The following is a 13110-nucleotide window of genomic DNA, read 5'->3' as shown; positions in this document are numbered from 1 at the left end:
GGACTGGGCAAATTAGGGCTGTTGTATGTATTTTAGTTGTTGTTGTTGTTTGCACCAAAGTGATGGACACGTTTAGATGGAATCCATTAGCCTTCCCCCTGCATAATGACCTTGTAATTAGTTCACATAGCAATTTCGTCCCTGAGATGTTGGGTGTCATCACAACTTCTGCAAGTGCTTTCTTAATTCATTCTAACAGGAATCATTATTCAATAATTGCCAGAAAATCAGCTGGCTTAATTAATTCGTTAAACAGTTCATGGGAACTATATTGTCCCTGTTATTATCTGAGAAGGATAATATTTATGTTTTTCAGAAAGAAATAAAGGATAAAATGTAATTTGATCCCAAAAGACCATTCCTATAAAACTCTATGTGGCATTCAATTGGGCTGGTGGAGAGAGCACACTCACCTGGGCTGCGTTAGCTAATCAGCCCAGGTGCTTATAGGTGTGCTGCTCTCCACAGTTCAGGGCCCAGATCAGGAGCTCACACTGAGAGTGAATTTCTTTATTCTTATTCCCCCTCCACTGGCGTGTTACACGCTATAACAACTGTAAACTAATAAAATAACCATGTATTATCTCAAAGTTCCTAAAATGAGTCCTATTGTCAGCTGAACATTGCTATAATACACATGAACCTGTCCCAGGTTGGTGAACACAATTAGGCACACATTTGAAATGTGACCTAAGACATGTTGCTGGATGTCTCATTCTGATAAGTCACTGTTCACGTGCATGGATGAGCTCCATGGTCAGGTATCTATTAAGGCACTGTTCTAGTGAATGGATGGGCCCCACGCACTGGTTTTGAATCTAGACCATGCCAGCACTAACTGGGTGGCAGTCAATAATAAAAATGTGCAGCTGAAAGCTTAATCGCGGCCAGGCTTCCAGGGGGTGGTGTCGGAACTGACTGCAGACCGGGGGGGAGACAAGAATTCATCAAACTAACAGCAAATTCTTTCAATCAATCACTCAGACTGGATTATATTGTCCAGTCAGGACCACAAAAAGATCTGCAGAAATAATTTGAAAACTGGGTATTTGGAAACCCTACCTGTGAACCAAACGTCTGGAGGACACTTATTCTGCTTTGCATAGCTGGGAAATGTATGACTGATATCACAGGTAAGCGGTGAAATACAGCAGCTTTAGCCATATGGAAGTTGCTCGGCATTCTGATGACAAGTATAAAAGCTAAATCAATCTCATCATATTCATTTAAATATATTAAATTACAAGTGCACTTTGGCATCTTTAGTCTTGGTGTGATTAATCAGGAGCCATCAATGAGAAGCCAAAGAACTGCCAGACGGCTGTATGAAATTACAGCCTAATAATCCATTTTTTGTAAAAATGAGGATTATATGTTGGCTGTCATTCCATCGTTCATTTCTACTGAGCCTTGTTCTTAGTGAAATTTCCTCCAAAGCTAAAATTGTTGATCACCTTAACATCATTAGCAATGCCTGGAAGTGATATCATTATCACTGCCTGTGAGATTCTAACGAAGAGCTCCATGAACTCGCCTCTAATTAGTAAGGTCCAGGACAGAGAGGCACCTGTCTGCAAAGATCTCACTGTTACCCCTCTCGCAGAATCAAAGGCCCAAACTGTTCTTCCCCGCCGTGACTAAACCTCCTTTTTAAACATTTCAGAAATGAACGTAATGGGTCATTTACACAAGCCGTGAGACCCATAACAGGGAACGTTGTTCTTTTCCGGCTTTGAAGTCGGGTCATCTCCCAAGGGTCTCCGGGGCGAAGAGATGTTTAACAGCCCCGCTCCCCAGAGGCCGGGAGCGCACGAGGGCAACTAGAAGGACGAGGTCATTGTTTTAACAATCCATGGTCCTTAAGAAAAGGGCTTCTCTTCTGTTTATCACAGAACAGTTAGAATCATACACAGAATGAAGAGACTTTCCACACAGATGGAGTAACAGGCCAAAAGCTGCGCCAGCTTGGTCAGCTGTTCTGTCATTTGCTACAACCAAAACTCTTTGTTTAAAAAAAGACACGCCGCCTTAGGCAGCATGTTGCTCAAGACTCAACAAAGATAAAATGTGTATCTGTGAATGTGTTTGGACGGAGGGAGGTCACGGACGATACTGCGATACAGGGCTTTATTTTTTTGGCAAATACATACAAACAACAAGAAGCCTCAGACTATGAAAATGAAATATGGTCTCCTCTGTGCCTTTAAATGCCTTTAAAATTGCACTTCAGTGTTTAATTATGTTTTTCTATAAATAATGCTGTCTCAAATCTCTGATCCTGTTTAATTTTGAAACCTGCCTGATCACTTCTGAGTTTTGTTTTGACCTCCTAAGAAAAAAAAATATATAGTATTGTAGTACACTTGAGCATAGTAAAACAGCTGTTTTCCCCAAAGTGGTCTGTAGAATGAACAATGGTATTTTTAAAACTTGATCAAGGCAAAATATTTATGTCATCTATGGACAGAGAATAAGATAATTAATTAATGTGAATTACTTAATTAATCAATCACGTGATTAATTAATGGACTGATTGGTTAATTAATTCATCAGCTGTTTACAATTAAATTTCCATTTGACATTAATATTGATAACATTTGTGTTATCTGGACATACCGAACACACTAGTCAATAACCTGTTCTGGGCAGAGTCATGCAAATTCCCCCCATGAAAATGCATGCGTGTCAGACAGCATACCTTTGGCAGTCATGATGGTGCTGAATTCTACATATAAATCATTGACTAATTTGAAGCTTATTAGCTGAAACTGGCAATGCAATTTAATTAAAACATATACTAATGCTCTCAAGATGTGGATGACAGCCAAGTTAATTTCCAAAACCTGCCATCATTATTCATATAGTACAGCATACCCGATCGTTCTCTTCAATATTATTTTAATTTTGGGGGGTGATGGGGGGGCAGTGTTGGTGGCAGACCACACCAGTAAACTTGTTAGTAATTTCATCCTGTTAAGATTTGAAGCTCTCTTGCAGGAAGAGAGGAATCACAGTGATAATTGCTTTCGCCATTTTCTCTGCTGGTTTACTCCCGAATGCCTCATTCCAAGAGGGAATGGGGTGAAAAAACGAAGAAAAAAAAAAAGGAATGCGCTTCAGGTTGTGGCAGAATTGGGCTGTTCCTCTTCCTGTCCCCGTCCCCGTCCCCGTCCCCGTCCCCACCCGCGGCGGGGAACGCTCCTTCTCTTATTATCGCTTCATAATTCCCCCTCATTCAGGCAAATTAGGAAACTTGACTGTGTTACAGAGTCCGGAATATGGCTGCTGGCGTTTGGGAGGATAAGTGGCAGAAATTCCACCCAGAGCAAAGCTGGCCGGATGAAGCGCAGCATTGTGTCTGCCACAAAAGCCGCTCTGTAGTTTTGATCCTTTCTAATTTAATTAGCCCGAGAGGTAGCGTGTTAATTTGCCAAGAATTCCTCTGATGCAGAAAGCTGCCCCCAACATAGTGAGGGAGGGGAGGGGGGGTGTGGGGGGGTAACCTGCATGCCTGCTGCAGGGACATGGCAGGAGGGAGGGAGGGAGGGAGGGAGGGGGGGAGAGAGATGGAGAGAGACATTGAGGGAGAGAGGGATGGAGAGAGGGAGGGAGAGACAGATGGAGAAGGAAAAAGAGTGAGGAAGAGAGAAAGAAGGGGAGAGGGAGAGGAGGAGAGACGAGAACTGATGCAGAGACGAGAACTGATGCTAATTAAATATCAGAATTAGCTGATATGAGACAATGGGTATTTTTCTGTTAAAAAAATAATAATAATAAAGGGGATGGGGGTTCGGGGTCATGTGTATTAAGCAACCAGTTCTCCTCATAACCTCTACCCTAAGGCTCTGGGGCACAGAGCACAGATGCATCATTCTTAATTGTGGCATAAATTACAGTTCTATCTTGGCTCTGTCTCCTCTGCTGCTGACCACGAACTACAGATTGGAAGTGCAAAACTGCAGAGTGAAGATAAGCTGTGCAGGTCCATGTGTATGCTGGAATTGTTTATTTTTCCTGTTTAATTCAGTTTTTAATGGGGGCTGTAGCTGTTTTTTTTTCAGTTCTGGTGGATTATGATGTTAGTCTGTTCTGCTGTTTTCTTGGGGTATTTATTGATTACAAATGAGGCCTGCATACTTTTTACTTACTAGAAGTAAACATGAATGCTTCTGGGTTTAAGAAAACCAAAATGAATCTGTGTTAATAATTATGTTTTTGACACATCTGGCCAAGGGCATAGCAAATACAGTATGATTATAATCATGGTGTTTCCTTAAATTTGGAAGGTGCTTTTCCAACATCTGAAGAACTTTCTGCTCATGGCAAGAGTTATATGTTAAAATTATATACAGGGACCATTTGAAGCTTTTGTTATTGTTGTGTATGTAATTGCCTTCCCATGTGACACAAACTGAATTTTTCATTCACTACATAATATCTGACATATTCCAAAAATAGTCAAATTCCTACATTGTGGAAAAACTACGTTCCTCTGTCTGAAGATGGTTCATTCCTAAGATGTCAAGCACAGATAATGGTACATAGTAAAATATTCAGTGTTAAATGTACTTCTATGGGGCACATACGGTCCCAGCTGGACTCATGTTAGACCCTGTTAGAGTTGATTTAACACTGAACATTTTACTGTGTAATGAAAGTGTCCATGTTAACAATACTGACTTGCTCTTTTTTAAAGCTTGGTTTAAAAAAGGATGTTATAAAAAGGATGTTTCTTTCTTTCTGTATTGTGATGATAATCTGTCAGACCTGAGCAGTTTCACAATAGGGGGGTATCTGTGGACTCCCTGTATTTTAATTAAAGTTTTAGCACATGCTAAATGGCTGCCATTTTGTTTCTGCTTAGGGAAGAAATAGGGAAGGAATATCACCTCCAGGATATGACATCACTACTTGCCTCCACCTCTGTGCTGTTGCCCTTCATGTTACAGGGTCAGAACCTTCCAATTGTGCTGCAGCGTGTCACTGACTGAGCTGTCACAGGGGTCACAAGCCCCTCAGACAACATAGCAGGGGAGGGGGGCCTTGGTTTCCAAAAAAATTCTGTGCTCACCCTCCATCTGGGCCAGTGAAGCCAGTCAACCAGGGGGCACATCCAAGGAAACAAAGCTGCTCATTAAGTCATTTCCTCTGTCCTCAGGGTACAGGCAGGACTCTACGGTTACATTTTTTTCAAAGAGCATATGTGTTCTTCAGTTGAAAAATTTAGAAGCAGGCTAATGCATCCCAATTAGTAGATGTGCTCCAAAATAATTTTTCCAGTTAACACAAACATCAATTTTTTGGGAGAAAATGGGAATGCTGTAGAACCCTGGCTGCAGGGTCTTTGTGTTCAGATATTGTTTTGTTTTAAAATTTGTGGTCAATGTGTTGTAGCAAAGGTGTAGTATGGTGCTTATAGAAATAGTGGAAGTGAATGCACAAATGAGTGAATAAATCTAAGTTTACCTGAAACTGTTGGAAATGGTATTTAAAAACATATCTATAAATCACTGTACAACTTAACGACTTATCTTTTCCAGGGAGATAAAATATGTCATCGAAAATAAGCTAGTCCTAATCAAAATAGCGTGGATTTGTACAAAGTAAAAAAAAATGTTCTGTCCTTTTAAATTGAATTATTATGCACCCTTTCAGATAAGTGAACACTGAGGACATTGGATGGCGTTAATTTGCCAACCATCGGACAGAGTGTCTTTGATAATCTCTCATCTCAAGCTGCTCTACCCTGATTATTTGAAATTGAAGAGGCCTGGCTGCATTCATTAAAGAACCCTTTCTCATTTGCATTTAGGACACTGGCATTGTTCTTTAAGGGGATCATACAGCATAGCTTATAAATTATAAGATTTGAGTGTTCCCTCTCTCCACAGTGGTATGTGACTAATCAGCTTCCATTATAAATTGTAGATGAGACGTCTTGATATAGCCGCCTCAGAATAATTTCATAACATTTTTTTTTCTCGCTAAACCTAAATTTAGGAATCTTCCCGACATAAGATTCATGTGATTTTAATGGTGGAGAATGTTATTAAAGGAACCAAGCACACATAAAATTTCACTCATTGCAACATTTATTTTTTGTTGTTTGGGAAACGGAAAATGAAAATGGTTTGGCCATGCAATGTGACCTTGTTTGGTGGATAAGGAAGTGACCCTGCACATGGCCAATTGCTCCGCCATGTTGGTACTGTCATGGACAGGTTACTCTTGGACAGACTGAGGCCTTTCCATGAGGAAGTGACATCATGCAGGTTCATCTCTTGGTCTCAAGGTTTGTTTATAAATTGTGCAATTCAGATGTCACGTGTAAACTTAGTCCATCTTCTCACACCGTGGATAGTAGGCACATACAAAATAATAGGAGTAGCTAATACTGTAAGTTGCTGTCTTTGCACAAAGCAATGGCCAAATATGTGCTTCCCAATGAGACTGGGCCATTCCCAGAGCTGCTGTGGTCAAGGATCTGACCTCTGCAGTGCTGCATTAAGAACGAACGCCTGAGAATAGTTTTCATTGTTTGGTGGAACTTGCGCAGTTTCCTTTCAGCTTCAGAAAAACTGCTGCCACCCAGCGAGTGCATGCTGCATTATGCCCCCTGCGTTATTAGAGGGGGACTACTCTGCTTGTCTGACACAGAATCACCGCCTTCACACCTGTGTGATGTGGCATTGAGCAGTCTGGTGTGTGAAATGTGTGTGGCTGGCATTAACCAGTCTTGCGAGACAGGTTCATTCGGCAGGTTTCTGTGATTGGCACACAGAGGAGAGCTGGCTCATGCTCAACCTCTCAATTAGCACTAATCTAGCCCAGGCTGATGTTAATTTAGCTTAGGAAGTCTTTGAGTCTGGCAGCAGCTGGAGCCTGCCAAGCTAGCCTGTTAAGAAACGCTTAGAGATTACATTTCAGGACTGAAGAGGCAGGGATTTACTTGTTTGACCCCATCCTGGTATGTCCCAACTGCAAAAACTCAGTAGGGTTGAGTTCAACTCGCTTTCTGTCTTCCTGTATGGAGGTGAGAGAGTGACTGGATGTTGGATGCAGAGGAAACAAGTTGACTATTTGAAGTAGTTTTAGGAGGCATTGACTTCACCTGACTTGCTTTTGTGACTTAGTACTGTAATGAAGTGGCGCTTGCTTAGCTTAAATGACTAGAAGGAAGGTATTTTGAAGGATTTTAAGGTAGAAACATGAGTGGGGTTCCACAAATCTCCACACCCACCGCCTCCCCCCTTAAATACCTAAATATGCAACTATAAATAAGGTTGTTGTGTATGGTTTTGTGAACTACGCTCAACACTGATGAGTGACTACATGTGGAAGCTATGTTCCTGTTGCCAAATATGAGTTTTATGCCTTTTTATAGCTATGGTGCTTATATGTATTAGAATGTTATTCAGGTAGCTATTTTTAAAAAATGAAATCTCTTTTTCCCTTTCTCCCTCCTTCCATCTCTCTCTCACACTCTCACTCTCCATCCCTCCCTCCCTCTTTGTCTTTGTCTCTGTCTTTTTCTCCTGCCCACATATCATAAAAAATGTTACACTCAGGTTATGTAATCAAGCTCTGCCTCCTGTCTGTTTAACTGCAAGCGCAACTGTGGGCTTTTTTTCTGATCCAGAGAGGAAGGGCTAACTGTGTTTCCCTTTTTTACCCGCCTACCTCCCACATGAAGTTGCAAAATTCCCCCGTAAAACAGGTGTGTGTAATCAGCCCAGGGACCGTCTCTAAAAACACCACCACCATGTGACGCCCACGGGTCAAGCTTACACAACCCTGTCTTCCTGTTAGCTGCTGGTGAGTCACAGGGCCACAAGGAGAAGAGTCCCCTTTTCATGCCAGAGTCTTATGACCCGTCATATTTCTCAGAATGGCTACCACATGTACCCTCTGTCTTCCTTCTCCAGGTTAAGGCAGAGGTCTTGGTCCTGGAGAGCCGAGGGCTCTGCCAGCTTTTGTTGTTACTCAGCACTTGAGTAGCACAGCAGTTGAGCAGTTAAAGCAGCTAACTCAATGTCACCTGGTTTCTTGGGTCTCGATTGGTTGCTGATGTTAAGACAAACAAAAACCAGGAGACTCTGTGGCTCTCCAGAACCAGGATTGGGTATCACTCCTCAGCCCTCACCAAAACATAGCCATTACATTACATTACAGGCATTTGGCAGACGCTCTTATCCAGAGCGACGTACAACAAAGTGTATAACCATAACCAGGAACAAGTATGACGAAACCCCTAGAGAGAAGTACCGGTCCAAGTGCAGGGAACAACCGCATAGTTCAACTTGGACCCTGAAGGTTAAACTGATTAACACTAACACAACGAGAACGGCAACAACGCAATCTATGGAAAAAAGCCCCCACTATAGTTGTTGTGTTTTAGAAGAATTAGCCATAAGTCAATGCATGTTCCACCAGAGTTAAGGTCAAGTTCCTCATCGCCCTTTGGGTGCGGTCTTCTATGCGCATCTCTGAGTCACCCCAATGCGCTGCCCGCCTGCCTTCCCGACCGTGATTTAACGAAAGGCAGAGAAGAGGAGTCTCCGACCGCAGCGGCCTTGTTTCAGTACCTCAAATGCTTGCGTTCCAACGGCCCTCTACCTCCTTATTTCCACCTCTCTAATCTCGACTTTCACGTTCTGACATATATGGGGGAGTCAGCCACCTGCCACAGCCAGGTGTGATACCTTCTCTGCACTTCCACACCAAAGATAATCTTCAAGTTGATCATCTTTGGTATGTGAGTTTACTATCTGTTTGTTGTACTATTGTTACACGTTGAAATTCATATCAATCCCCATATTTGTTATTATAATATTTTTCTTTATTTACTTGGCAGATGCCCTTATCTGGAAGATCTTGCTGGTACACAAAATGATTAATTAAGCAGCTGAACAGTAACACATTTGATGAAGCAATTGAGGTTAAGCTTATTGCTGAATGGGGCAATGGCAGTGCCTTTGCCTGGGATTTGAGCCTGCAACTCAAGAATTTGCAGAGAAATGCAGTAGTCCTCTGACTGCAAGGGTGTTTTGAACACCCGGGATGTGGCAGAGGGTTCACACTGAGACAGTTTCAGCTCCAAAGTGCGGGGATTGATTTGTGCAGCGGCGTCAGTCATGGGTCGGGATCTCAAATGGAAGCCTGACGGCAGCGTTTATTTTTCAGACTCACCCCCCTCCGTCGATATTCGACCTGTCGGTCACGAGATGCGTAGACTGCACACTCCGTATGTGCCTCTGCCTCGCGGTGGACAGTGCTCCCATTCATTGCACTGTTCTAACAGTCGCTATGGGGCTTACTGTGTACAAGACAACCCATTATTTCTGCATGGCTGAAATCTTTCTGCGTCTAAACCTCTCCAGCAATGCTGGGGTGGGCATGATAGGATTGCACGTACTGTACCTCAGCTGTCAGTCTGTGTCCTGATTCTTGTGGCTTGAATTAAATGCATTTTGTTGACTGTTGAACTACAGTAAAATGTTCTGTTGATTCAATGAATATGCACATAAAGGTACAAGTGATCTGAACCACCAGCAATTGTACCTCCCTCCTGTGATTATTGTGGGGTGGTGGGGGGTTGAGTGCCCTTGTCCCAGCCAAGGTCAGTGCTGAGGATGTACATAAGCCAGGATCCCACTGTCAACTGGGGGGGGGGGAGGGGGGGAGGGCGGAACTTCAATAAGACCTGCAAATCTGCATTTTAACCCCATGTACGTTGGTTGATTGCAAATCTAAAATTGTCGAAGACCGATTGTCTGGCAGTCGGAGGGTTGTCGGTTCAAACCCCACCCTGGGCATGTCGAAGTGTCCTTGAGCAAGACATAACCACTAACCCCTAACTGCTCTGGCAATGAGAGGCAACAATGAAAAGCGCTTTGGATAAAGCGCTATATAATGATCATTTACCATATATATATATATATACATTCATACATGCAAGATATGTATGCAATTTTCCTTGAATTCCTGAAATAGTTTTTTTCTTTCTTTTGCAATGTGCTAATCATGCTTAATATGACCTCTCCCGTGTGCAGAACACCTTGAGGTTAGCGCATCTCAAATTGTTACGCGGTGACAGAAGTTTGTAGGCATAATATCCGTGGGAACGTTAATGCGGTTTCTTAGCAACGTGCCGGGATATTCTAACAATGTCATTAAAGCAAAGCACCTCTTAGCAGGTGGGCGAGGTTGAGAACAACTCATAGCCTGCAGCGAGATCAGTGTTGGTGTTTGCCAACATCACAGTTTACTGTGCGGTTTTATGAATTTGTTTACAAGCCTCCTGAGGTGACTTTTAAATGAAAACAAGGTGAAGCTACTGTAAAAAAAAAAAAAAAATTAAAAAAAATAATAAAGAAAGAAAAAGGTAGACTTCTCACTGGATTGTGTGGCTTTTTATTGTTGATAACTTCAACAATGACCAAAATAATTACATATTTTTATGCGTGCTCTGAAAAAACATTCCCCAAAATTCAGTTTTTCTTTTTAAAGAATTGCCAATCCCATTCTTAGTTGTTTCAAAACAATTTAATGTACCTTGTAATCTAAATTACTCAATGAATGCTGGGTCATTTGTATGGGGCTGTGTGCAAAAATCAATCAATTTCAAGGTAATGTCTAGAATGTTTATGCAGAAAACCTTCTTTATGTCACATTAAAGATGAAACCACACAATGTGCTGATTCAAACCTATGAGATTGAAAATGCAATGCACATTAACCACAGATTAAATCAGAATAGATATAATTCAGAATAGATGTTGTGTTGTTACCAAGCATGTATTGTTTACTGGTTTTGGTGGATATCCTCATATCAACAGTTAATACAATAACTCAGAGCCTATTTACAGTAAACAGACCTTATATTCCTCTTGGCCATGGTATGATGCATGACTGTTTTTTACAGCTGGAATTTGATTTCTTGCTCCCAGGTATTAGTTCTACTTAAAACAGAAAAACAGCTTTTAGCATGTTCTGCTGAGTGTGCATCTTGGCAATTTCTGTACTGTGATCCCAGCTCTCATCTGCTTCCTGAATGAAGTAAAAAAAAAATGTCAGAGGATGGAATACTCTTTTTTCAAACAGGATGGTGTAATGTTTGTTGTTTATTTGTTGCAAGGCTGTGTCATGGACAGCTCTGTAGTAGCTGTGGGTTTCATTAGTAGATGGGACAGCTGACCTAGAGTAGATCCCTGACAGTGAAGCGATCAACAGCAACCGAAGCAGCCCCCATCTTGTCTTGTCAAATCCCTGAGGTTAAGAACTTTCCATTATAGTGTCTCACCTGGTTCTGCAAGCTGTTTGCGAGTCGGGCTCCTTCAGACATTAGTTGGAGGAAGACACTTAATGGGTATGCGCCTGATCAACCAGGGTGGGGCCACTGGTACATAATGAGGCCTTGTCTTGCTGGCTGACTGAACCTCCTCCATCCATTGAGGATGCAACAGCCAATTGTACTGCACTGCAAGGCTGATGGCCACAATTGGCACTGGTATGGTCTAGTTTCATTACCAGATCAAGGGGCCAATCCATGCACTAGAACAGTGCCTACCATAATTGGATCCTCTGAATAGTAATGAGGTGTTATTGTTCTTAATTAGACACTTGATATCTACTGAAAGATGATTCACCCTTTTAAGGTCAGATTATGTCAAAAATAGCTATGTATGCCATGAAGAATAAACATTCCATGTTTAATTTCCGGGGCATTTAATCAGTCAGATCAACTATTAATTTAATTTCTGTGATGTGCTGTATTTTTAGAAAGAGGTTACTTTTGTAATTGATTCTCTTATGGACTGACAAGTGAAATCATTAGGATCCTAATTGCGCTAAGTGTGGCCACCTGGTCACTGAATCTATGCTATTTATAAAAATGCACAGCAGTGATGGAACAAATTACCAAACCTGCAATGCGCTGGAATAGGTGAAACTTTAAAATTATATTTGAAATGTGTTCAATGACCTTAATTGATTGAGATATTGGCTGTGACAAACGTCCCTAGGACCGAATTTGAAAACCACTGCTGTATCCCCTATCTCTGACATTGTCCTCTGTATAGTCCTACTTCTACATTCATTTGCATTTGTTGACACTTTATCAGTGTGTTTATGACAGTGCACAGTTCGTACAACAATGGAGAGCAAAGACACTGTGTCATTCAAGACCGGGGGGAGAGAGTGGGCCTTAACAAGCACCCTATTCAGCTAAGCAGGATTTACTCAGCCCCATTGGCGTGCTGTGGCCTAGGACCTGCTGGATGGTGATGCATCCTACATGTGCAATAACATATGTATAATGTGTTGCCAGGTTGCCATGTAAAAATATGCCAAGTGTTCACTTACAGCTTTACTCAACAACTATAATACCAACTATTATATTCACTTCAAGTCATAACATGGTCTCTAGTATGGCTACAATGGAATTTTCCACCACCATTTTACTGTATGTGATATTAAGACTCATATTCAGATACACAGAGTATCAGTATATTATAGTTGAAAACTGTGTTTCTTTCCCAAACAAAATAATTATTCAAAATGAATCATTCTTAGTTTCTGGCATTGTTGAAAAAGTTCAGCTGTGGCACCAAAGACTAGAGTGTTTCCTTCAACGCTTTCTCTCTGGTGCTCATTAAAGTGAGCACTATGAACCTCCATAAACATCCATTTTATGCATCGCTGTGCCGATCTTATAGCATGCTTGCAACTCTGGTGCTTTGATGAAAACTGTGACAAAAATAAATAAAAAAAGAATTCTGAAGAAATTCTGAAGCAAAAAAACTAAAAAAACCAGGCTTTGAGTTTGACACAGGGATTAATTCACAGTTACTTTTGTCTTTAAAAGGGAGAAAAGTGGAGAAAACAGATGAGGGTATCTTTCGAGATTTATCAGGCTGGAACTCCCCAAAGATCTTTCCCATGGCTGCAAGTGTTACAATTATAATAGGTCATGCTTTGACATTGTGTCCACAGGCACGTGGCCAAAGCGCGTCTCCAGTCACGATATCCAGGCCAGTTAACAAGCTCTCTTCCCTCTCGATAGATTCGAAAAGAAAGGAGCCGGAGCCTTCAGACGTGAATGAAAGGAAGA

The 13110-nt window shown here is 41.7% G+C and overlaps 1 long non-coding RNA gene across 1 annotated transcript; it reads left to right on the top strand.

The window, feature by feature from the left end:
- The first annotated feature begins 404 nt into the window (after positions 1-404).
- Positions 405-2529, top strand: LOC135252025 (uncharacterized). Its single transcript, XR_010329266.1, has 2 exons — positions 405-1133; positions 1664-2529. It is a non-coding gene; the product is annotated as an uncharacterized LOC135252025 (long non-coding RNA).
- Positions 2530-13110: the final 10581 nt, after the last annotated feature.

The sequence above is a fragment of the Anguilla rostrata genome, chromosome 3, assembly GCF_018555375.3.
Source record: "Anguilla rostrata isolate EN2019 chromosome 3, ASM1855537v3, whole genome shotgun sequence".
Taxonomy (NCBI): Eukaryota; Metazoa; Chordata; class Actinopteri; order Anguilliformes; family Anguillidae; genus Anguilla; species Anguilla rostrata.
This window is presented reverse-complemented; position numbering and strand designations above follow the sequence as displayed.